The 26569-nt window shown below is 38.9% G+C and overlaps 1 protein-coding gene across 11 annotated transcripts in view; it reads right to left on the reverse strand.

Annotated features, from left to right (window-relative positions):
• Positions 1-26569, reverse strand: part of atp2b2 (ATPase plasma membrane Ca2+ transporting 2) — a 200267-nt gene that overhangs the window by 159477 nt on the left and 14221 nt on the right. For 9 of the 11 annotated variants that reach the window (XR_005991592.1, XR_005991591.1, XM_041781398.1 and 6 more), the window contains exon 1: positions 24589-24856. The exons of the other annotated variants lie outside the window; for them this stretch is intronic. The gene's annotated coding sequence lies outside the window, so the exon portion shown is untranslated. Of the gene's footprint in view, positions 1-24588; positions 24857-26569 lie in introns of those variants that run through there. 11 annotated transcript variants of the gene reach the window in all.

Raw genomic sequence — 26569 nt, forward strand, 5'->3', positions numbered from 1 at the left:
ACCCAAAACAATGACAGATAATGTCCAAAACATTCTCTAGATTAAGCTCAGAGATACTGAATCCTCCAAAAATCTCAGCATAATGTAAACTCAAGCCCAACAAGGACAACAGATGGAGATACTGAACTTGATATAACATTACTGAATGATACCACAGTGTAGTGTCAAAATTTAGACTTCTAGAAGTTTACTCCTCTATTTTACAGCAGCTTAACACAGAACAACAGATTTCATCATCACACATGTACATAAAGAACATGATCAGTTAAGTTTAAAACACTCAAAAATCACTCCTGATCCTTCACACTTAAAGCAGAAAATTTCAGCCTCACATGGGACAATACAGGCTCACAGAAACATCCCTTTGCCACCAAGAGGACTCACAACAGGATGATACAAAAAGAGAGACTAAATACAGTTAAACAAATACACTACAGATTACTGGGAGAAGTCTAGTCTCCACAGAGAGCTCAGCATTAAGGCACAGACAAATCTTATAGTGTTCTGAAGTGGTCAGAGGTGAGTAAGGTGGACACATCTGCCCTACGCATGAGAAAAAGCAAGTAATTACTTTTAAAAATGTTGCTATTATTTATCATCTTTTTATTTTCAAATTTAAAAAAAGCCCAAATGTAAAATAAATGCTTCCAGTAAGAAATGACTGTCATCAGTCCAGTAGATTTACTGAAATGTCAATAAACACACATTTGAAGCTGCTTTTCAGAACCTATGAACACGCAAAGTAAAAGAAGTCTCAATGAAGAACCTTTAAGGTGTAGTAAGAGGACTTGACCATCTTTTTATTCTTCAGATCATAGAAGAGCTACAGATTTAATCTCAAACCATTTTTCTTCATAAATAAAGGGGATCCACAGACTAATAATGCTTTTATCCTATATTATGATACTCTACAGATCTTATGCACCGCTTCACTCTAAGGCTCACCTGTAACACCTCTGCTCCTGTCACATGCCAGCCTCTGCTGCTCTGTTCCCTTCTCCTCCACATGATGCAGCTGTATATTCACCAGAGTCAGACCGTCTCCTACAGGGACTGCAGAGTCTTTGCAGCTTTTGCAGCATCTTGATCGAATGTTCTTTTTTTTTTTTTTTTTTTTTGGAGTTTATTTTCTGTCCCAGTCGGTCCAAAAGTATGTCGACCCACTGGGAACTGCCCGGTATGCCAAATAGTGAGTCCATCCCTGCTTGCAAAGTTGTCTCAGCATCTCCGTTGTTAACAATCCAGCATGGCTAAGGGGGTGGCTCTCTACATTGGCGGTGTGCTCAGCCAGCAAGTGGTATGGGCTATTTAAGACTCTACGAACTCCTGGTTACTCAGTTCATGTCAACGGTCTGTTCTGTATCCATTTCTGCTCGCTTGCATCACGATTGGGCCGCTTCCTGATCTGGCAAACTACGGGATGGGTCGAGGGTCACACAGAACACGCATGCGTTAATCATGCAACAATAAAATTAATGGTGTTAAAGAAAATTGAGTCAACACGATCTTAACACATTAACTTTGACTGTCGACACATTTTATTGTCAACAAATCATTTGTTGCATCCGCACCCTTTTTTTTGTTTCAGCCAGCGTGTTGCTATTGTGTTTGCAAAATGTTGTTTCTCAAGCCGAGATGCTTGGGAGTGTCATTCATACTATCTCTGTCCTTTGAATGTATTACAACGGACAGTGCTCCTCTGACTACTTCTGTTGCAGTGACTTGAAGCCCAGTCATCCCGCAACTAGGGATGGCTTCTTAAGATGAAACAAGCCGTTCTCAGATTTTCCCCTCATGATGTCATGAGGGGTGTAAGCACCGCCCCCAGGTTTGGTTGGGCCTCCCTGCTTGGAAGAAAGTTGCGCCCTCCTCTCCTGATCTTCCCCTCAGCTGCCAACCAAACTCACAGGCATGTTTTAGGGACCTCTGAGACCAATATAAACTTGCCTTAAAAGTGTAAAATATGTGACCTTTAATCTTTAGTGATATTGATACCCTTACCAATCCGAGCCCTCATGCTACTGTCAATAGTTTTCTATATTTTGGTGGAAAGAGAAAATGATGACAAATATTTACAACAGAAGTGGTCTAGGCTGAGTAGTGCTAGAGTCAAAAAAGTTATGATTCAGTCTATTATTGATTTTACATCCCTCTAATTTCCTAAAGTTACCTGAACGGATCATATATAACCATCTCTCAGCTTGTTTCAGCTCAAAACCACTTATTTCTACACTGGATTACTATCTTTTACTAACAGGACTTGCTTAAAAGTTTGGGAGCACTTTAAGCTTTTATCTGAGTAGATGAAGAAAATTGTCCTGGAGCAGCTGAAGCAAGTGTTATGAGAGCATGTTACTCCCAGCGCCAGTTGCATGCTACTGGAAGCCCTTCTTTCTTCAAGCCGACAGTTGAAGGTATTGCCTTTCAGTTTAATTGATGCACAATGCTGATGTAATTTTTAACTTATGTTCCTCTTGCAAGAACTGAGTTATGATTTCACACCAGTTATAACATGAAACAATGTTACTTTGCAGAGCCTATGAGACTAGATAGCAGTGTTAATATGCTAAAACATTACTGACTTTTAGGTATTTGAAAAATAGAAATCCAGCACTTTACAGACCAGGGTTTTGATCCCCATCCCTACATGCAACAGGTGTTAATATAATGTACTGCTGACATAACATGGAGCAAAGACCATGGATGTGAAAACACACCCCTTCTGCAAACCGCAGCTCACAACAATCCAAGTGAGCCCAGAATACTTTGCTAGTAACTGGCAGTGCGAACTGGGAAGGCCACAGTTTAGTTTTTCTCCTTCATTATATAATATTCACCAATGAAACCAAAACATTGGTTACTGTTTAGTAAACAGACCTTATGAAGTGCAGTTTTTGTTAAGCAAAGTGTTTCATATAAACAAAAAGAAGCAGCAGAGGTGGGAGAGATGAGCAGCACGTCCCTACTTGCCATTTTTTCTTTGCATTTTCCCTAGCAGCAGAATTTACATACTGAGCTTTTATTTCTATTGAAATAAAGCTCAACTCAAACTCAAACCTTTGTGTACTGACAAAAATGTCCTTATTATTGGCATCACTAAAATAAGGTCTGAGAGAACCGTTTGATTTGTAGTCATATTTTTTGTGGCTTCTTGGAACAACAATATTGAGAATGCCCAAAGACAGTGATAGAACTCAGCCTGCAGTGATAACTGAGTTTAGCTGTGAATTCACTTTATATTCAAAAAGTTTCATTTTCTCACCTTGGTAAGGCCCTAAGCATTACCGACCTAATGAAAGAGCACAGTATGGGAAAAGCACTGCAATGTCATTTAGGATATTGATACTCAAACCTGGTCAGTCTCACAAATTAAAAAAAAAAATATATATAGGGACAATAAAAAGAGCTCATACACTTGTAACAGCAGGGACAGTCCTCAAAAAAGAAGCTACTTATTAAACTTCATTAATCTGTGACCTCTAGCGTCATTCAAACATACACACATGCACTCCTTACACACAAGCCCAGCCTTTAACCACAGCTATTTTCTGTGGCTTCACAGAACAGGACTTTAACACCAATTTACAGCAAACTTTACAAAGTTGATCAGACAGGTTTAAGAGCAGCATCAGACTGCATAGTTTTAATGCACTATTGTGCACAACAATATAACAATCTGCTAAAAAGTCCTTTGAAAATTCTCTACTTTCATTTTTTTTTTCTCTCTGAAAGCATAATGTAAATTACTCTTTCAGCTTGACTCATCAGTCTGGAAACAAGCAGTTCTTTAATCTAACCAACTGTTTAATGCATTTTAATTAACATTTGAAGACCTCAGTTTCCCATTACTTCTGTTGCAGTGCACTTTAGCTGACACCTCCTGCTTTCTCACAGCTTCTGTCTAAGTGTCTCTCTGTTGGTGCAGCTTTTGTTAACAACACAACTACACTTACGTGCCTCAAAGCATTTAGGGTATGTATGACGCAATTGTGCGGGTGGTGCTTTAGTCTGGGACTGTTATGTGGTTATGGATAATAGGATCTCTAAAATTTGTACACTCACTACAACCTTGTAGAGTCTGACACATGTATAGCCATACATGTGTCAGGTGCAACAAAAGCTTAGCTGAAATTGAGTGGTGCATTCCACATTTATATCTAACACTTAAATTTTTTGTGCAGGAACAGTGACATTTTGGCAAAAGTTGTTGGGATTCTCCTGAATCCTGACCTCTGTTATGGTTTAGGGGGCTCTTGAGGATGTCACAGATGTAAAGGGAATAAAATACTGTGTGTGAATTCAAATACCTTTTATATAGTTTGTGTTTGAGAAGTTTAAGCACAGTTTTGTATTTGATACCCTACAACTTATATTTTATGCATTTTATTCTAATACCAATAAGACAATGATGTTTTTTAATCACACCCTTCTGTTTCCCATTGTCCCTGTTGTTTTAACTGTAAAATAGATATTATTTTAGTAATGCTCACTATGTCTTTTCTCTTGTTCCATTTTTACTGTTCTTGTGCCTGACACATTCCACTGGTGAAAGATTTCCTGCCCTCAAAAAGCTCAAAAAGTTCTTGTTGCTATGCAACTGATCTGCCTGCCACTGAGAAAAATGCTAGCTCACATAGGCTATACACAGTACAACCTTGCAAACACAGTAACACACATACACAATCTAACACACACACACACACACACCCACACACACACACACACACACACCAAGTAGCTCTTAGCCTACATCCTGTGCTTGTTACAGAAGATTTGGGCTTTTAAGCAGGCACAAACAAAACATCTTAAATCTGTGCTGTTTTTGACTTACTAAGGACACAATGTGACTCACATAACCAGCTAATACAGTTTGTAATCCTGAACTATAAAAATGTGAAAATCTGCCAACAAAGGAATGATTTTTGAAAATTTATGAAAAACTATTTTGTGTGTACTTTCTGATAAGTAACCTTACTCAGATGATGCTTCATCAATAGACTATTATAAATCTTTGAAAAGTATCAGGTTTAGCCAAATAGCACATCCCAGTGTTTTTTTCAGCACAACAATGAAGAATCAAAACTTTGATTAGTAACATATCTTTAAATAAAACAACTCATCATTTTACAGATGGTTAAAGACTATAACAGCTTTGGACAGGGTGTTAGCCCACACATAATGGAAGAGAGACAGTTATAATGATGAAGGGATGGAGCAAGAGAAGAACCTGTTTTTAAGGAATACCGTAATATGTTTTTACCAAAACAGCTGGATGCAGTATATACCCCCGACATTTTTATAAAACCAATATAAAAGTGCTATGACACACAAACTCATTACTGCAAGTGTGTACATTTGCTGCTGTCACACACTGCCCCAGACCTAACACGGTCAAAAATGTTCCCCATTTTCAATACTGAAAAAAACCCCAACATTGAACATGATTTCTTGCCTCTTACATGACCAGACACCATCATGTGACACCCAAGTAGCTCGTAGTAGGTCTACCTTGAATGGATATGACAAATAATCCAATCTGAAAAGCAGCATAGACTGAATGATGTTGTAGTAAGGTTCAGTGGAAAAGTTGGAATGGGTGTGTCTTACCAACCCTCCCTCCCAGCGCTGTCCATGATGTTCTGAAGCCATTTTTGAAGATCCACAGTCGATTCGCCTGAAACTCTGAGGTTAGCTACTCTGGTAATCAGAGAGCCCCATTCATTTTGAGAAGCAACATTTTTCAGTATTTTACACTCCATTTCTATTTAAATCAGAGTTCATCAGACTTAAATACTTTCTCCTGTTGAAACACTTCAACTTAGGGAGTTCGCGCCTGAAAAACCCTCTCTAATACAATCTGCATTCCTTTTCAGAGTCAGTTTCCATTTTTGCAACAACCTCTGACTTCCACATTCTGCAATTTTGACATCACCTCACTTCAAGAGTTAGAAATGGCCTTGGCTCAAATAGAGGGAAGCTGTGCTAGTTAGAAACACAAAAACGTGACGATAAATGGGGGAAATAAATACACGTAGCTGGTGGAGAAATATTAGCTTTTAACTCCTTTTGAGAGACGAGAAGAGAGTCAGATTAGGTGGTCAGGAAGCATGTGAAGACGAGTGATGAAGGAAAGAGGAGAGATGAGGCTAATTTGGGAATGCTGAGCTTCAGAGGAAGGGCAGCCTGGGCTGCATGTCAACCATAGCTGCAATGTTTGGCTTCATTATGCAAATAACACAGAATGATGCTTCCCAAGTCTCACACACAGGCAGGCTGTTATTCTTTCACTCTTCATCTCTTATTATCCAAACACACACTGAAACACATTTACACACAAACACGGTGGAAGCAAGTAGCTCACTCACTGACTTGATACTGCAGAGCTTTAGCCCATCTCTCGCTCACGGTCACAACAAGGGCATCCACTCCCTCAAAAACAGTACAGCACAGCTCGTCACAGGAGAGGAGGGAAGAGAAGAGAAGAGAGGGTCCCTTTCATGATGATGATTACATGCATATGGGTAAAAGAATGTACACCAAAAAAAAAAAAAAAGACAGTGGAGACGATCGCAGGTGGGTAAGAAATTGTCGTTGCTGTTAAAGAAACGTTCAAGTATGCTCTGGAAATGTTATAGTGATTAAAAGCTAGAGTGGCACCATTAATGCAGGTGAAGGAAGGGAAAAAGGAGAAAACAGAAGGTGGTTAAAAGCAGAGAGGACAGGACTTTGCTGGCTAATGGAGATGAGATGTTAATGTGCCTGCAAGTGATGCACTGCAGCAAACTGAGGGAATAAAGAGGAGCAGAAGAAGAAGAGGTGGTAGAGGATGGGCAGATGAGAGGAAGAGGGAACTCAGAGAGAAAGGAAGAGAGGATGGAGAAAACAGAGGGATGATGAGGTGGTAAGCATTACACAGGGAGGGGGACAGAAAGAGAGGAAGAGGAAGGGAAGATGTTAAGATCTAAACTTTGATAAGGCTGATGATGCAGCAAGATGACGCTTGAATAAACTGTTACTGATGTCTCTGATGAGTCTATAATGATGCCATTAGAACAGAAACTCATGGCCAGCATTATGTTTCAAACTGAAGCAACTTTGAAATTCACACTCAAATACAAGCTATAGCAATTAATGCTTGACAGTCTCATATAGTCAGAAATTCCCCTGCTGAGAAATTAACATGATTAGTTTTAGTCCATATGGAAAAGCATGACATTGTTCATAACAGATGTATTCCTCAGGTGGCTTCCTACCAAGCCACATATGATACACATGCAACACTGTCACCCACAGTGACAAAGATTATTCCATGAAAGCACTTTTTACATCTCAGTTTAACTTCTGCTGCCCTGTAAATCAGCCAAGCATCTTACATGCTGATGGTCTCAAAAGACTGACTAAACTAAAACAGAATTAAAACATAGCAATTTCATTGAATGACTGTGACTGAGGAAAAACAACTAAATGTAAGGCTGAAAAGGGCTTATGCGATAGTTCAAGATAGTAATCCAGTATTGTAAGATGTTGTGACTTCTTAGCATGAGCCTAGCCTGTAGGTTATAAAACTTAGTGTGTTATTTTGTGTATCAAAAATGTAAATAATACATAAAAAACCATACAGCCATCAAAGACAACATGGTTTGTTTGAGATGGACATGTGACATGTACTATCAGTCAGAATTTTCAGACCTGCGGGCTAAAAGTCTGTATGAAGCCAAGGTTTGTCAAAAGGGCTGATCTTAGCCAATACAATGTTAAACCGATTCATCTGTGCATCTCTATCAGAAACACACAAGTGCTATGTTACACATAAAAGACACTCAAGCTGTATTTAAAATTAAAATGCGTAAATTCCATAGCCTATACTAAATCAGGTATGCAAAGCCTTCCATTTGGGGTGGTGGGGGATCGTGTTGGATTGGCAGGCCTCACTCAAGATGAATGGTTGGGAGCACACTGCACATAATCTACCTGTTAATTAGACCTTCATTAACATCTGTATCATATCAGTCTCAAATATCCCTATCTATCAGCCCCTACTGTATCCTTTGTTGAATAAAGTTTGTCCCAAATACATACTGAAGTTGCATTTGTAAATAAGTGCTTTTTTAAAATTATGATTCTCTTAAATTGGAAACCACAACATCAGAATGATCCCGATCCATAAAAATAAACCAGTTCCTGTGGCATCTAACTAACCGAGTCATTCACCTGCTTTATGATTAATAGGGGGACAACAGAAAACCATTTGTGTATAGGCCATTTTCCTTAGAAAGCCTAGAAATATTTAAAATCCAACATAAAGCAGTGCTATGAAAAATATAAATTATTTAAATGCCACCAGTCTCCCATTGCGTGACACATCTTTCGTGACCTCATAAAAGCATTACATCATTTCATACCCCAATGAACAGCTCCCTCGTAACACCAACACTAAGAACGAATGCACACCAGTGAGCCTTTAGCATCAAGGCTATCTTTAGCGCCATATGCAAGTACAGTGCACAGATATGCAGCACATTTAGCATATAGTGTGAGGAAGTGGGGCTGGCCCGAGGCAAGTCAAGCCTTTCATTCACAGTGTTTTGTGCAACTATTATGTAAGATCTAGGGTCTTTGTGGTATGAACCTTTGACATAAAACATGAATGACTCACATCTGAACATGCCTGTGGCTACAAGGTTTTCTTTACATGTTAAATGCTGCTCTTATGCAGGGTGAGTTGAGGTGAAGAAACGATTGCTTCAATCTTAATTCAGAGGACAGAGGACTGCTGTTTTCTATATGCACAAATGACCACAGTTTAGCTGGGGTCATACAGGGGTCATGTTTACATTACATTTGACTAAAAGACAATTAGATTAGAAACTAACTAAAAGGGACAAAATATATAATGAAAAGAACACAAGATCTTGAGGAGAAAACTGAAGAAGACAGAGTGAGTTCACTATTCTGTATCAGCACCATAGGGAGAAGTTTCCAAGTAGACCGAAAACCTGTTAAATACTGAATGTAAGAGCCATGTTTCCTTTGATTTGAATGAGAACATTGTACTCATTTGTCATTGCTTATGCAAGCTTCATCAGAACTAAAGTGTCCTTGGGTTCCTTGAAAGGAGCTACAGAAATCCAAGATATTATTATTATAATTATTATTATTATTAAAGTGGTTTTAATGTCCCCGTGCATGCGTGGGTTCCCTCCGGCTACTCCCGCTTCCTCCCACCACCAAAAACATCCTCATTAGGTTAACTGGTGACTCTAAATTGGCCGTAGGTTTGAATGTGAGCATGCCTGGTTGTCTGTCTCTAAATGTCAGCCCTGTGATTGACTGGTGACCAGTCCAGGGTGTACCCCGCCTCTTGCCCAATGACAGCTGGGATAAGGTCCAGACTTTCTAGTTTGAGGCACATTAGAGCTTTCAGGGTTAGACCAGCAACCCAGTTAGAAAGAACATAAGTGCAAAAAAAATCCTCATGTGTGATTAAATCCAAAAAACAATTTAAAAGCAGAAAAACTGGTTGACAACCTCTTGAATATGATGATGAATATAACATTTTTTTAAACTAGAAAACTGAAAACCTCATAGTCCTACATTCAAGACTTTGAAAGCTATATAAAGCCTTAATTGGTTTAATACATTGTAATATTTTTTAAGACCCCGCGGAGACCCTTTAGTGTACAAAAAGGTTTTCCAAAACACAGAAATGCAAAAAAAAAAAAAAAAAAAAAAAAAAAAGCTCCACTCTACAGTAATGTGCAGAAGTTTTAGGCATGTTTGGGCCGGAATTTGATGCTGAAGTAAGGCATGTAATGGAGAGTATGCCCACCTGACGGCCCCATCGGGCGGGAAGGAGGATTAACACAACCCAGGTCATGCTCTGGATGTCTTTGTACCTTACCAAGGGCATGGGGAAATAATCTGATGAAAACAAAACATAACTCACAGCTTTAGGGCGGAGTTATGGGTAGATGTGGTGCTTAAACATAGCCTAGGGTACTGTTAGGGCAGGTAGGAGGATTGCCACAGCCCCCTGGTCGTCGTGTGTATGTCCTAAGCAGCTGAAAACTGTTGGTGGTTGCTGAGCGTATTAACAGGGGTGCAAAGGCCAGGACAAAAGAAATGCTGTTAAGCTTGACCTTGGCTGCTGAGCAACTCATGTACATGTCAAATGTGTCGACACTGCCTCTGGCCGCCCTCCCTTCTCTCTTCAGCCCGAGGTTGTGGAACATCAGGACCTATGAATAACCGTTAGCGCTCTACATGCCTAAAACTTCTGCACAGTACTGTACAGGTAGGCCATTACTATCAAGTTACAGCAGTGTTTTTCCTTTGTGTGGTGGCCTGGTACAGCCCAGCTGTAACTATATTTTATCTTAAAAGCCTAGCTAATAAAGATAACAGGACAATCTTAGATCTTGAAGAAAGTGTGTAACAATCAGCCAAATCAGAGCGATCTTAAAACCAGGCCATGGTGAGGATTCTACCTGGTGCAGTTCCATGTTCATACACTACCCTTTTGATTCATGACAGACCAGAATTAATGGATGAAGATGAGATGGAAACTTAAGACTTAGTCCTTAGAAAGAACTCAATCTCAGTTGTATGGAAAAGCTTTGGATTCCTCTAAGCTGACTCAATTAAAATATTATTTGTTCAAATGCACAATTAAGATACACACATAAGAAAGCAATACAACTAACCTTGAGAGATAGCATCCTAAATGATATGCTGAGACCCTAACAGCAAGGAGATGAGCCATACTGCAGTCAAAAGAGGCAGAACTAAACCTGTTGTTGCAGCCAATGGTATTCTGCTTTCAGGGTTTTTTGTTTTTAACTGTTTTTTTAACAAGCCTCTTCACCCCCTCACACAAAGCTCAGCTGATGTGATAAAGGAATCATGAGTGAAACAACTAGAGGTCATAATTTTTTTTAACAAAGGGAAGCACTGATGTCACCAAGGTTTGGGCCTCTGCCGTTATTAGACAGGTTTTAACAGTTCAAAGGATTTCAGTCTGCAGAACTCTTGCTCCTCTCATTCAGTGCACAGCAGGCAGGTGCAAGTGTGATATTACCATCACTGCCCTGTCTCTTTCAAAGTTTTTGCCGCCCCTCTAAGGGTCAAAATCAAGATTACAGTGAAACTGAAATAGGTCACTTCCTGAAAGTGTTATAGAACAGCCCCATTCTGGATTACCATAGAAATTACTTATTTTGTAATTTTTATATGTCTCTAAAAACAAAACACAGTCAATCTGTCAAACTAAATTATATATGACTATAGCAAAGAAAAATGCAAGGACACAAGTAAATAATCATTTTAAAATGGTGCCAAACTTGTAAAAGTGGCTCAATAAAAAAGATCAGAATACAGGGAAAAAGGTTTTGTGCTCATCTTTTTTTCCATATGGCACACCTTTACATGATACAGTTAAAGACAGAAGTACAGAGATTTGACTAAAAAAAATGCAAGTAGACTCAGGGGCTACTCAACTGATAATGAACATATTCTAACTTTAACAGGAAGCACTAATAAATTCAAAGATGGTATGCTTTTCCTGTCAGCACTGGTGACTATAAGTTTATCTCTCACTTAGCAGAACTACAACTCAGTCCCTAACCTGGGAGCTGAGAATAATCCAAAATTTAAATAGGTACTCAGCTCATCTTGTGAAGGGGTGGTTGCATGTGTTAATAAAGGGTTTAATCCAAAAATGTGTAATCCAAAAATTCAAATTGCAACTGTCCTTAAAAAATCATCAGGGCCTTTGACTGCAGTCAAAGTAAACCCAGAGTTTCCAAAGAGCACAGGTTTATTATACTACAAAGACCCAGCAGCACTTCTTCCTTTCATTTGTCTGTAAATAAGTACTTTTCCATTTCCGGCAAAGTGTGTTTGCCCGTTTCCACTCTTTAAGTTGACTTAAGTTAAACACCTCTTAGCACTTGGTAAAAATACAAGTGAAATCTGTCTTTATTTTCCTTTTTGACTATGAATAACATGCAAAACAAGCTGTTTACCAATAAATTTAAATATTTCTTTAGAAATAGTATGGTAATTGTTTTCTTTGGTAATATGAAAATAGGACTATAAAGGCAGACGGTTTACAATGGCACCGATACAACATCATAACACAAAGTACATCATGTAAGAAACACATCTGTGAGGGCATTTAGATTGATTTTTATTAAGTTTAGCACACTTTTGTGTTTGTATAAATAAAATAATTCCCATAGTGGGGCCTGTGGGGAGCCTCAGGTGAAGACAGGGGCTCAGCAGAGTTAAGTAAAAACAATGTGAACACTGCTAGCAAGGCGTGACAAATTTTGCACAAGACATCCAAGTAAATGTAGTGCTAAAATGGTAACTTATGTATATTTCAACCTCAGCTTAATTCGTAAAACAACACTTCTTACTTTTGCCACATCCTATTTACACTGAGATGGTTTCTTCAGTGAACCTCATATGTTTATGTGTTAATATTTATGGTAAGGGTTTGGAGGTTTGGGGAAGGACCTGAGAATATTTGTATTTGCCAATGTGGCACAGACAGAAAAATTCAGGAACCAATGTCTAATGCAGTAGTTCTCAACCTTCTTCGTATTTAAGAAGAGCTGAGGCTCCTGAGACCTAGACAAAAAAGGTGATACATTAAAAAAATAACCATTTTAATTGTTTTCATTGTTTTATCCTTAAACACAAATGTCTTGCCACATAACCACTGTATGAACATTCATAAGTGTCTATCATGGTTTTAGTTAGTATGAAATAAATCTAATTTTAACAACCTCAGAGCAGACAGAGCCTAGTGCTTCCCCTGAGACCACTGGCCCCCCAAAGGGACCCCTGAATCCCAGTTTGGGAACCAGTGGTCTAACATTAGACCAAGGACACCATATCAAACTTATCTTTCCAATGTTAATAGGGGTGTAACAGAACAGACAAATTTCAGTTTGGTATGTAGCCCGGTTTTGTTGTCATGGATTGGTACATTTTTCAGTACAGTAATTAAAGCGAACAAAACACAGCATTTCTTTTTCTGAATTCTGAGCCTTTTTAACATTTAAAAAATATAATTATTTATCGAAATAAACAGGCTGAATAAACTCGTTTTACAGGAATGATGCTGTATTAGCCTTCTAAAATCTTTCCGATGTATAAAAATACAGAAACACATTTTTCAAATACTAGGCTATTTTTATTGATATATTGACCTATTTATACACTTTCCTCTAATCCTAAAATTTCCTAGATGACCTTGAACACATCATCATAAAACAGTTAATTAGTATGTTAAGAGCACTAATTAGCATCTATCCTGCTGACTTCAGCAATGGATTACTTTTTTAACTGTTGGGACAAAAAACAAGGTTTTGGAACACTTTTCAACACCCGTTTGAGCTGATGAAGACGACAGAGTCTGTTTGGAATCTGAGGATAGCTGTTACCAATGCTATACCACAGCTGAGTATATGAGGCACTTTCGTCCTGTCAGAAATTGACAGAAAGAGGCTGTTCTTTCCTAACAGATCTGTGTTCGCTCTGTTGTATCTCCTCGTTGCAGTGTTGTTCATGTTTGTGTTGTACCTTTCAAATACTTTGAACTTGTCTTTGTCCACTGTTGTATTTTACTTGGAAACAAAATGTTCCCAAAAAGGAAGACTTTTCAGACTATTGAGGCTGTTGCGATCGTTTAATGTGGCTGTGTGGTTGCCAGGACCTTGCGAGTTGTACTCATAAGCTTTGCTCCACATACAGATGCTATGGACAAAAGCGTCTGCTAAATGGCATTGTAAGACGTGTTTGTTCGGTACATGTCTGTACTGTACCGAAAGGCCCCTACTGAATCAGAGAGGTATGAATATGCGAACCTTTACACTCCCAGTGTTTAAATCATACTCAGACAGGCTGCCGGGTATTTTCATGGCTGCCAAGTTTGGGGGAGGGAGAAAAACAGATAGAGGTCTGCCGATATTGGTTTTTGTGTTTAAAATTTTTTTTTTAAATCTGCAGTTGCTTGTTGTCAATACTGTTCAGCACTCATACTTTAAGACAATCATTGTGAAACGCGTCATCATTAGAAAGTCCTAAGCAAGTGGAACCCCTGTTGTTAGAATACAAGCAAAACAATTTAAAAATGCAGATAAAATGAAAATCTTTAACATAGCCTACTGCAAGTAGGCTTTGTCAAAATACAGAAACACACAAAAACAAAGCTACAGAAGGAGGACATTGTGAGAGAAGCTGCACAGGAGTGTGCAGTGTGATGAGTGAGTATGCAAATAACCTTATGTTTTTAAAGTTCTTAACATAGTGGACAAACAGCCTATACAGTCCACCATTGATTTATAGTTTTATTTTGGGAATGTTTAGTAGCCAACCCAACAAATAGTTATCAGGGTTTTTCCTGCATAGAGAATTTGGTGGGGGCCGCCACCGCAAATTTCCTTACCACCACCGGCTCACAGCTCAGTTTTTTCAATCGTTTATTCCACCAAGTATTTTCCTGTCAGGATCTGTCATTTCAGTCACATGTAACTGCAGTTGCACGCAACCACCAGTAGTGGTGGTGGCGCTGTGTCGAAATTAGCACCAGCCGACCTGTCAGAGCATCTTTGATTGTGTATTTACTAGTGGTGGTATGGATTGGTTAACTGATCTTGACGTCAGCGGTCCTAGTGCATGGGTCCGAGCCCTGGTTTGGTAATAATGCGGCACAAACCAGTCTTTGGACCAATTTTAACGTTAGGGATCGGTTCATTTATGCTCTGCAGCTTGTTTTCACAGCCCGTTCTGCTATGCTCTGGCTCAGCAACTGTAATCTCGTGCAACCTATGATGACCTTTCACCTTTAAATGAGAGTTCCATTCGCTGTAGGCAATCGCTAGGTAGACTGATGTGTTTCACCGGTCATCGCCAAAACGTCCTTCAGTTCCAGTTCTGCACCTCAGGAAAAAGTCATGTGGACTTTCCATAAGAGGATGAATAACTTTTGAAATGTCTGCCCGTCTGTACGCTTTGGAGAAAAGCGTTTAAGAACTACGGCAGCTCCTAAATCTCACCTGTTGAGACGGCGGAGCTAAAGTTTAGTTAAGATGCTAATACCGAACGTAGCACAACAGACCCAAACATAAACACTTTTCTGAGTTAAAACTCTGAGAAGTCTAAAGTTATCACAACAGCCCCTTTGTTCACGGGGTTTACAACCGTAACGTGTTGTTGGGAGTGACTGATTTGGTGATATAATCAATACATCTGAGTGAGGAATTTACTGAGCTGGAGATCAGCTGTTCTCCAGTGAGTTAATTCAAGAATGAAAACAATCAAGAATGGTCAGATACACAGGGAAAGGAAATAACCATGTTTTTGCAACATGTAGACTGAAAATTCACATGAAGAGGAATTTTGAAAGGAAAAAAATGTATAGAAGTCTGTTTTAATTTAACCGTTTTTAATATTATTTTAACCCCTTGTTCCCCCTTTACTAGCAGACACACAGAGCTCTGTCTACCCAAACCTCCTTGTGACTTTAAATTTGTTTTGATTTGTGCGTCTTGGAAAAACTTGATATTTAGTTTGTACTGTTATTGGGGTTAATAATGCTAAAGAAGTTACAAGTACAGAAGGACGAACGTGTACCAGTAAAAACTCATTTTTATATTATCTCCCAATTTAATGTCAAAGTAAGACACCTGGGCACTGGGGTGTGCCTCTCTATTATATCCTGCTCTCAGCATCGCAACTGCAATAGCCCTAACAGCACCTGTCCAGACAGCAGATGTTGAGAGGCTATTTTCTGCACTAAAGATTGTAAGATATGATTGAGAACACTATCACAATTCATGTCTACACCAGAATATTGCAAAGTTTACAATGCATGAAGCTTTTTTTTTTTAAAGATAAAAACACTCCTGCGCCACAGACTTAAGGAGAGGCACCTGGATGTATGCTGTAAGGTGGCCACTGATGGTCCAAACCAGGAAGTCTTTGAATAAAAAGACTGCCTCAGGAGGTTCTACAAAATGTAACCAAGGAGGGCCAAATGGTCTGCCACTGGCTGTGCCTTGTGCAAGTAAATGGTGGTTAAGCTGCCATGTAACCAAACTAAAATGTTAAACAAAGCACATAAAAATAAATGAATATGCTTTAAAATAATACTTGTCATTTTTTTTTAATTCATGTAATTACAACTCCTAAACTAGACTGCTAGTAAAACACTTGTTTGAGCCAGTTGAAGGCACGGTGCATGTGCACCTGTGAGCCCACGACCAGGTACCACCACTGAAGCAGAAACACAGTTAGAGAGAGAGAGTTAGCAGAACAGGTGAGAAACAGGTGAGCTGATGTGTGTGTATTATAGTATTATCTTTATTATTGCAAGAAGAAATATGGGCATTAAAAGGAATGATCATTGTGACTTCTTTCAGATAAAGGTTAGTTTTTCAGTCTGTGGTAGTTTTTGGTATATTATCCTTGTTGATGCTTAATTGTAACTCATGACAATGTGAGTAACTAATGTCAATGACAGTTTTTAAGGCAAGAAAATCGGTTTAATCTTAAATCTTTATCAGGAGGTCAGACCAGGAAAATGTATTTGAAAATGGCCCGTCAGACTGGAATTAGCACCACTCTGATTTAATTACTACAAGGGCACAAAACTGTTAAAAGGTAACAGAATTTTATAGCTTAAGCCACATAATTTTGTTCTGGAAGTACACAAGATGGATGCATTAAACTATAAAATGTACAAAATTTCAGTTATTTGTTTTAAAATTATACAAATATTTACAGCACAAACTGAGGCAGGGGGTGGAATAACCATTCATTACCATAACCGAGGAAAAGAGATCAGTTAATCATGATTATGATTTTTGCCATAATCACCCAGCCCTACAAGAAAGGCATAAAATAAAAAGAAGGGATAAATGGATGAGAAAAAGTATTAGATAAGACTAGTGTCCGGATAAGGCAGACTGACGACTGAAAACAGTTGGTGGGAGGACTAAAAGTAGGGATGTGAAATAGTGAAGAAGCAAGTTAAGAAAATAATAAAGGATATGAATTCTGATAGAAAGCTGAATATACATGGACTGTTGTATGAGCAATCACAGGGGTACAGGGATCAGAGGACATCAAATGAATGGCAAAGGACACAAGAAGGGGTCCATGAAACTTAACTACTCCGTGCAATTTGGTACACTCATGAAAATAATCCATCTAAAATTTCTCATTTGTTAAAGTAACCCGAGTTCAACAAAATAAACAGCATTTCTAAACTAATGGAGTTGGATTAACCTGCAAGACAGTTTGTGTTAAAGTTAAATCTCCTTTACCACAGAGCTTCAACAATGGTGCATAAAGAAACTGGGCAGGCTTCCAGTATTACCTCTGCAGTAGAATAGGGTGATACATAACTCTCTGTAATGCACTCTCCCTCTCTCAAACACACACACACACATCAAAGTATTACTGAATAGAAATGCCACACACTACTAAGTACATTAAATGAGTAAATGGTAAACAGCAATGGTGACTAATTGATACAATGTAATGACCACAGGTTGGAAAAGGGGTGAAATCAGTAGGTGTGACTGGCCTGGTGATAACAGTTTAAATCCCTTTCATGTATTAGAAGCCTCAAGAAAAAGGGACAAAACTCATGTCTTATGCCAAACAGGGCAGAAACAACACAGACAAAATGTAGCGCCAAAAATAAAACTCCGGGAACAATGTTCAACAGCAGCGCAAATACCAGAGACAATAGAAGGTTTGCTGTTAAAAAAAACGTTCTCTAGATATTAGCAACACAGTCATCACCACTTCAAACACATGCATTTGATTGTAGTGCACATTCAAGACAAAGCTGATGCCACCAAGAGCTCAAACTTCTGACCATGGAGGCAAAACATAGCATAAAGTGTGATTTGTGACAGACAACAGTTCAGACTGAGTCCTGGCTCTCCTGCATGTTTTCCTTTCAAACTTACTGAGTAAAGATCCCTGTCCAAACTGAACGATATTCTCCTCATTCTTGAACTCAGGGTTGACATAACTTTTAGAGTTCTTCGTTAAATTCAGTACTACTGAAAGCATCAAAGTTATGCAAGGAAAATCATATTTATAGTCTTGTTTTAAACCCAAAGCTCCTAGACAGCATAGACACATTGGGCAATCAATATTAAGATCAAGTAAAGAGAGGTACCACAGCTAGTTACAAGTAAGCAGAAATTCAGAGATATGAGACACTATTTTATGATTATTTGGCAGTGGTTACACTCAGGAGAAAGTTTTTCTCCAAGTCTCGACCTATAGACATTTGACTGTGAGCTTCTAACCCCCATATTGAACGTGGCATGGTTGTTGGTGGCAGGCAGATGGTCTGAGTAATTCAGAAACTGCTGATTTACTGGGATTTTCACGCACAACCATCTCTATAGTTCACAGAAAATGGTCAGAAAAAGGGAAAATATCCAGTGAGCTGCTGTTGTGTGAATGAAAACGCCTTGTTGATGTCACGGGTCAGAAGACTGGTAAGAGATGATAGAAAAACAACAGTAACTCAAATAACCACTCATTATAACCAAGGTAGGGCTGGGTGATTATGGCAAAAATCATAATCATGATTAACTGATCTCTTTTCCTCGGTTATGGTAATGAATGGTTATTCCACCCCCTGCCTCGGTTTGTGCTGTAAATATTGTATAATTTTAAAACAAATAACTGAAATTTTGTACATTTTATAGTTTAATGCATCCATCTTGTGTACTTCCAGAACAAAATTATGTGGCTTAAGCTATAAAATTCTGTTACCTTTTAACAGTTTTGTGCCCTTGTAGTAATTAAATCAGAGTGGTGCTGATTCCAGTCTGACGGGCCATTTTCAAATACATTTTCCTGGTCTGACCTCCTGATAAAGATTTAAGATTAAACTGATTTTCTTGCCTTAAAAACTGTCATTGACATTAGTTACAATTAAGCATCAACAAGGATAATATACCAAAAACTACTACAGACTGAAAAACTAACCTTTATCTGAAAGAAGTCACACAAATGATCATTCCTTTTAATGCCCATATTCCTAGTTGCAATAATAAAGATAACATTTGAAGTCATAGATTAATTAATGCTATCACTTTTATTGATGTTTTCCATAAAATTATAACTTAAACTTATCTTGCCTCCCCTGTGCCCATAAATTGACGACGTATGCAGAAAGGTGACTGACCCGGGAGTTGATTTAAAACAACTGATCTGCACAAGGAAGTTCAATGTTTATTCATTCACAATCAGAACCAGCACCGTAACTTGAGTTTCTTCATACATTCACAAACTTAACAATGGCAGAAGTTGATGTTTAACAGGAGAGGATGCATTTACAGGAGAGACTTGATGAAAGAGTCTCTGTGCAGACAGAGAGATGCAGAGCGAGCGACCACTGCACACTTATTGATTGATCACGGATGGCACCAATGTCCATAACTAGATATCTTTGAGGTTAATTTGCTAATGTGTGACGCCCAGGTAAGGCTATGTTTGGTCAAAGCTGTAGATGTATCACTTTGATCATATGCACCCAGGGTCCAAACCTAACATTCGCCACTTGCCAGATATTGTCTCTGGCTGGTGAATTTTTAAGACCACTCGCCACTCTGGCGAGTTATTTTTTTTTTTACCAGCGAAAAAATTCTTTTTTTTGTTACTGGAGAACGATGCTGGAATCAGCTGGTTTCCTGGCAGAGTGATGTGTATTTCAGGCCAAGACGATTTTTGGTCACGTAAGTGCGTTAGTTTGTTTGTTTGTTTGTTTGTTTATTTGGATCCACCATTAGATACAGCAAATATGCAGTAGCTATTCTTCCTGGGGTCCTCATAGTCAGTCATGACGTCATTCACAGCAAGCCGAGGTGGATAGCTGGTTGTTACTGTACCCGTACCTCCTTGCAGTGTTACCAACTTAGCGACTTTGCGCTGCGGAGCTGCGGGGGGCAGGAGGATTTGTGAAGGCGTGAAAGGTTCAAATTAGCATGTGTAAAGCTGTCGCCTGGCTGGACTCGCTCAGCTCTCATCAAAACGTCCTGTGATTGGATAAAACCACAAACATTTAACCAGTAAAACAATGTGTGATTGGTAAAAGAGACTGTTACTATTGGTCAGACAGTACACCCATGTGGGTAATCCCCTCCCTTTTCATATTGTTACTATATTTTTATATTCATATTTTATCATAATGGAATAATATTCACCCACCCTTCTTCCTATACACATCCCTTCTACTTTATAAATAAACATTACTAGGCTATATGTTTCAGGTTCTAAAGATTATATTCATATATTATTATTAAACATGGCGTTTTATCAGTATGAAACAAAAAGATGTTTTTCATTCTCAGAGAGACCAACAAACAACTGCATCTAAAGTTTGGTGATTAAATATGTTTCTGCTATCCTCCTTCAGTAATGTACTGATTTGAATTGTTGGTGCTGAAATGTGCATTTGGATTCACAGATATAGGACACACCCATATCTAAGTCATAAAGGTTAGAGACAGTGCATGTTGAGATAACTGGATTGTTTAAACAGGTTTGTTTGAGCAGCGCTAGTCCTTACTGGGTAACAGTTTTAACCTCAGGCTGTTTTCAAAACCAGAGCTTGGTTGTCCCATGATATGAACATGTCAAGTGAGGCACTTGAAAATGTGTTTTGCTGTTGTTTTCTTCTTTTTATCCCTTCTGACATTTTACAAATCATACATAGGCTCAGTTAATCAAAATATCCTAAGATTAAGCAATGAAGTCTGGAATTCTTGTAGTAAAACAACCAAAGTGTTATAAAATACAACTGACATGTTTCTGAAAAATGTACTTGTGGTGTGGTAAAGGAAATTCATTCAAGCCCTTAGAGTCAGGGTTATACACATAGTACCTCTATAGTGGCTTTTGATGAAGCTGTCAAATACAAATACATAGATCTATTTGTAAAAAAATAAATAAATAAAATGGAACAGTTCCCATCTATGAAGAGACAGTTACAGGATTTATAAGGCAAGTCATTTTCAAAAGAAATCCCCAGCATTCAAACATTTGACATTTTGCTTCTTATCCTCTTCTGAGTCTCCCTAACTTAATCTTTTTTTCCACAAAATCCTCAAACCATTATTTCTAAATATCTTTTTCCTTTTCTATTAGTTGCAATCATTACAAGAAGCTAATTAACTAAGACCAGTGACTGAACTGAATAACCCCAAGAGCAGACTGGGGCAGCTTGCTATTTTAGAAGTTTGCTGTTAAAGCAGCATAACGATGCTATGCATAGAAAGGACACAGTCCACCAGCCTCAACAGAAATTAAGGCAGTAGACAGAAAAGAATATCTGAGTCCCTCCATTTCTGTGGAGCAGGAACTCTGTGTGAGAAGGGCATACAGGTAGCTCCTCACTCTGCTCTGGCCTGCACTGTTCTTTGGTGCACTGAGTGCGTGGGTTCATTGATTGTATCTTTCTCCTGGCACGTTAATGGTCGTGGTACACTCGTCTCTGAAACCAGCATTAGCATGGTCAAGTTATTTCCTCTCAGGGGCTATTTCCACTGACTGAACAGGATTTTTCCGTTCACTCCTTCAAACTTGTGTAAGAAAACGGCAGACTGTGTTTTTCCATTATTTCCTACACATCCCTTGATGATACCGGGGGCAAGAAGTTACAGTGCTTTGATGTATTTTTGTAGCACGCTGCTGTTGACATACAGAATATGTTCTTTACTGTTTATCTGGTAAGTCAGTTCACATACAAGTCTCTCTATAAATACCTAAATAACCTATCCTATCCTATATGAACTGTTCTAGACATCAGTGGAAGTTGAATCCAAGTGTGTAATGAGCAGGGATGATTCATCCAAGCACATGCTGTTTCTTGCTATGATGCAGGTGCTGTATAAGAACATTACCATTTGACTAAAAACTATTATAAAATCAACTTTCAGTGACAACTGCTTGGTGAATTCTAAGACACATCCAAAGCCTAACCACAGTTTTTGGCCCTGTTTCAAGGGCTTTTACTACCTGAAACCTCTAGTTATTTGCAATAATCACTCCGGTTTTCTGTGATTTAAATCTCACATGAAATTGTAATGTCTGTATAACATTGTACCACACACAACGGTCTACCCAAGATTTACACTTATTTTACAGGTGTATGTGAATTGGCAACCTTTAGATAAATTCAAATTGAAAAGGTTCGCGGGCTATGCAGCATGGAAACAGAAGCCCTCTAAGAGCAACTCCAAATCAATCAGACAAGTGAGGACATGAAATAATCGGGTGGATGACAAGTATGCTAGTTAATGTATGTCTTGATCTTTAAACTGGCAGTTGAACAATAAACTGTTATTATTAGCTCAGAAGTATACAGACTCTAGGCGTGCTAATGACCTAGCTGTTAGCTTGTGCCCCAATTGTCCTCAAAACAACTAAACTTATGATCTAAAGTCAGTAAATTTAGTAAATTACAGACCGTCGAAATGGGGAAGGAACCACACTGAATGCAGACATAGGTGTATGAAGGCATTGCTATCAACAAAGATGAAATCCCCAATTTCTTATCCAAGGGAAATTTTGATAAACAGAAAGTAGTATTTACTATGAAAAAACTATGAGACAGAACTATGTGTAAAACATCAACATTAAATTTGTAAGAAGGACTGAACTTAATCCCCTATACAGGGGGAAAGGAAGGAAAAAAGACTATTAATTGAGGGGAAGGTAGAACAAGGAGCAGGTGAGAACAGGTAGAAAAGGCTGAAGAGAAAATCCAGGTAGGGGGACTCCATGGTGCAGCCATTTCTCCCAGCAATATGGAATTAGGGGTTGATTTGCTTGGAGTTATTCTTTGAACGTGCTCACACATATTCACACAAACACTGTCCACTACTGATAATCTTTGTAGAGAAAACTGGCTTGCCAATTCCTCCAGAGCTACAAGTACTCCCTAACCTGCTGACCCTTCACTTCACCCCCATCATCTTTCTGCCCTCCATCAATATCCCTCAGGTGTACTCGGTGCTGCACTTTTTAATATCCTCAGCCATCAACTGCACATAACCATAACCTTGTCATGGCACTCAATAAGGCACATAGGGAATCCTAAGACAGACACCTGAGCGCCAGCTGTTAAAGGAAAATGCATTTCCCGGAGAAGAAATTAAAACAAACATTAATGATTGATAATTACTTAAGAGAATTTGAAAATAAACACATCTGCAACAAATATAGTAAATTACACCTTGGTTAAAGGCAACAACTGTTGGTCTTACGGATCTCCCCCTTCAGTATACCCTTCAATTACATTACAAAGCCGCAATACAACTGGATAACAATGTCTTGAAACAGAACATCTAGCAGCATGATGTCGCGTATGTTTAAGAGCCTCAGCAGAGCACAGCAGGTGAGCTGTGTGAAACATTGTTCAGGCACTGGAAATGAATGAAGCCCAATATTGTGAATCACATTGCACAAATTCTTAGCCTCAGTTAACACTTCACTACTGATTATGCATGTGAAAAAAACAAACTTCTACAGTGAAAAGTGAAGCAGGCTAAAATAAAGTTGATTAGCCACAGACTGCACTAATCTCCATTACATAATGTATTCATACTCTCATCTACCTCTGGTGTATACTTAGACATGTATACACAAACAAGTGTGTGACAGTGCTGTGCAAGAGTGTGTGATGAAGCCCCTCTCAGGAGACTTTCCAGTCCCCCTCATGTTGTCAAAGGGTTTGGCACTGGTCTTGTTTCTCCAGATGTTCCCACCATCCTGTCTCTCTCCCCTTTTTAACTCTGCCTTCTCTCTGATTTTCAGGGATGAGAAAAACAATTTTAAACTTTCCATGTTTTGCTGTCTGATTCCTCTGTCAAATGCAAGCATCACCCCTCACCCCCTGCTACTGTAACTGAGTAAGAGAAGTGGTTTTCCAGCAAACAGGTATGTACCTAACTGTAAAATTTCCCTATATAAACACATTGGAAAAGGACACAGGGCTGATCTGATCAGAGAGGAGAGAAATTTAGGTTTGAAAAGGCAGGGTCCAGTAAATCAAAACTATTGCATCTCTATTAATCCAGTTGGAATACAGAGTCATGTTTCATCAAAAGCCACCCAAAAACCAACTTGATGCTTGTACAGATGTAAGGCTTAACCTTGCCTCCCATGTATTGATCACATCATTAAGTATTCCTTCTTCAACACATCTTAGACAGTTTCGAGTTGGTCCTGTCATTATTTTGAAACAAATAAAGAACTATTACTGTTTTCACCCACGTCTCTTTCAACATCAAAGTCTAAAGCAGCAGAGCTGTTTGCAATCCTGTTTCAAAACTTGAGTTCTTTATATAATGACACAAAGTAGGTGGTGGTTGGGGGAAAAATATCTGGAACCACATGAAAGGATACCAAGAACCGAAGTACTTCACTACATGTCAAGTGTATTGTAACTGCTACCAACTAATCCCCTTTGTGCCCTCCACAGTGCCAAAATCAAGTTGTTAAGAATTCAATAGAAATGCCATTGTTTTAAAAGGATCTACTTACAGCAAAACAGCAGGGAGAAGAAAATGTGGTTGCGCTGCTAGGTACAGTTTCCCCAGATATCCCTTTTGGTGCTGATGATAGTTGTAGTAGAAGGGTGGCCTGTTCCAACACTAAATATAACCAAGAGAGTGTGGAGCTGGAGCAAACAGCAGGCCCAATCGAGCATTTCCACGTCGAATGGTCAGTGTATTTACCATTGGCAAAATCATTCTGAACGGCTTGAAAGCTGCACAGCACAGGAAAAGTACAAGAACAAGAAGCTTCACACTAGGACTCTTACCCTAGAACAAATGAAAGAAAGAAGGGAGGGAGGGAGGGAGACAGGGAGGGAGTGATGAAGGAAGAGAGAGAGTGAGAGAGGGAGGCAGGGAGGGACAGAGCTGGTGTCGTGTATATATAGGACCTGCTAGTATGACCTCTTGTAATGAGAGCACACGCTGCCACACAGCTAAGCCTCAAGTTGAACTTGAAAAAAACTTTGCAGATGAATTGACAGCCATCAACTCTCCACTCTAAGGGACTCTTTCTATTCTGCAGAAGATGAGTATATGCTTTGTTTACATTCTCTGTACTTAATCTTTCTTTTATACAAACTTTAAATAGAAATAAATGTAAATTTAGGTTAATTAAGCTGCAAATAATTAATTCAATTTATTGTTATTTAATCAATTAATTAATAAATCAATCAATTAAGCCACAAAGCAAAGCTGCAAAAAACTCCAGTCATAATGAAGTGCTTCGAGAAACTGATAAGAAGCCACATCATCCAAGGACTTCCACCCACATTTGACCCTCACCAGTTCACATATAGGTAAACCAGATCAACAGAGGACGCGATCGCCATAGCCCTCCACACCACCCTGACCCACATAGAACAAAAAAACAGTTATGCCAGGCTTCTTTTTATTGACTTCAGCTCGGCATTTAACACAATCATCCCTAGCAGACTGGTATCGAAACTAAACAACCTCGGCCTCCACATTCCCGCTGCCTCTGGATTAAGGACTTCCTCAGCGACCGACCACAGAGAGTCAGAGTAGGGCCCCACCTCTCCACAGCACTCAGCCTCAACATCGGCTCCCCACAAGGATGTGTACTGAGCCCCCTGTTTTACACTCTATATACACAGGACTGCACCTCCACCCACCCAGGCAACTCCATCATGAAGTACGCAGACGACATAACAGTGGTTGGGCTCATCTCGGGGGGAATGAATCTGCTTACAGGGATGAGGTAAAAAAAAAAACTGTCATCATGGTGCAGCATCAACAACCTGGTCCTGAACACAACTAAGACTAAAGAAATAATAGTGGACTTTAGGAGAAACAGATCTGACCCTCAGCTATTTTATTTTTTTCCAAATTCGGTTCTTTCCGTTTTAATTTTTTTGGAATTCCGTTTTTTAACCTTTCCACTAATTTTACCATAAAAGAGTGTCTTGTTTATGTAAATGAATCAAATGTCTACTAATTAAATAGAAATATCCTTAAATATATTGAAAAGGGCCACTGATGGCCCAGGAGCCGTTGTTTGGATAACCCTGATATAAAATAATTATAACCAGTGTAACAGATATTTCCGACAAATCAAGACACATTCATGAGTGTAATCACATTCTAACTGATGTTTATAATGTAAATGAAGAAATCCTACCATTCTCTCAAACACAGAGTGATAGTAACTTACTAAGAAGGTCACATTAAAGTTAAATGGTTAAAAGTAAACCTGTTACCTAAACTTTACTTTACTCTCTCAGTAACAGTGCATGCAGTTTGATGCTGCATTGTGTTCTACTCCAGACTGTAACGGTTCTCTCATCATCTCTCTCCATACATTGTTGTCTGTCCGTCTGCCTCATATCAGAGCGCTACGTATTTGCTCGTTAGGCAACCAAAGGGAACTACAGTATAGGAGGAATTATCAAGCTAACTGTTGCCCAAATTTAACATCATTTAGACTGCAGGACTTCATAAAATCTCTA

Source organism: Cheilinus undulatus, linkage group 3 (genome assembly GCF_018320785.1).
Source record: "Cheilinus undulatus linkage group 3, ASM1832078v1, whole genome shotgun sequence".
NCBI classification, from domain to species: domain Eukaryota; kingdom Metazoa; phylum Chordata; class Actinopteri; order Labriformes; family Labridae; genus Cheilinus; species Cheilinus undulatus.